Here is a 644-nt window from a genome sequence, read left to right as displayed (position 1 = left end):
CCTCTTGCGCTCGTCCCCCTCTTTCCTACGGTGTCCTCGCCTCCTGCTCCTCTCCTGTCGCTCGCTCTGCCCGGCTGCAGCTCCAGAACGTGGCTGGAGGGACGAGAAGGGCCCCCTGCGAGTCCTGCCTGGCTTTGTTGACCGCCTCAGCCTCTCAGTGGTCTGACTCGCAGCCAAAAGACGGCCTGCAAGCGCACTCTCCCCGGCGCCGTCGCCCCCTCGCTCCTCGCCGCCGCCGTGGCTCGCCCTCGTGCTCGACGTGTCTCTGGAGGGGCAGCAGGCTGTGCAGGCTGGCACGAGCGGGCAAGGCGAGGCAGCGGCGTCGTCAAAGAGCTTTTCCCGCGCTGCCGCCTTTGCCAACCGCCGCCGCTCAACGTTTCCCGCGAAGCAGCCGCTCGCGCCCTGTAGCCATCTATCCGCCTGTCTCTCTTTATCCCCGTCTGGTGCCAGGGGACTCGAGTGGCGGCCAGGGCGATGAGGGGGGCGTTATGGCGGCGAGGGCATCAAAGATAACGGAGGCGATACCGATGCTGGCGAGGCGGAAAAGGATGAGGAATCATGATGGGATAATTTCGCTTCCGCCACCGCCGACTCGCGCCCTTCAACGTTTCACGCGGGAATCGGGAGCAATATTGCTGTTGTTA

The 644-nt window shown here is 65.2% G+C and overlaps 1 protein-coding gene across 8 annotated transcripts in view; it reads right to left on the bottom strand.

The window, feature by feature from the left end:
* Su(z)12 (Polycomb protein Su(z)12) overlaps nucleotides 1-448 on the bottom strand; it is a 17,728-nt gene extending 17,280 nt beyond the window's left edge. For 7 of the 8 annotated variants that reach the window (XM_027353496.2, XM_027353495.2, XM_070134945.1 and 4 more), the window contains exon 1: nucleotides 1-442. This exon is cut by the window's left edge and continues 96 nt beyond it. The gene's annotated coding sequence lies outside the window, so the exon portion shown is untranslated. The other variant, XM_027353497.2, reaches the window with a different exon arrangement.
* Nucleotides 449-644: the final 196 nt, after the last annotated feature.

This window comes from Penaeus vannamei, chromosome 2 (genome assembly GCF_042767895.1).
Source record: "Penaeus vannamei isolate JL-2024 chromosome 2, ASM4276789v1, whole genome shotgun sequence".
NCBI classification, from domain to species: domain Eukaryota; kingdom Metazoa; phylum Arthropoda; class Malacostraca; order Decapoda; family Penaeidae; genus Penaeus; species Penaeus vannamei.
The sequence above is the reverse complement of the archived record's forward strand: the minus strand, read 5'-3'. Positions and strand labels throughout refer to the sequence as shown.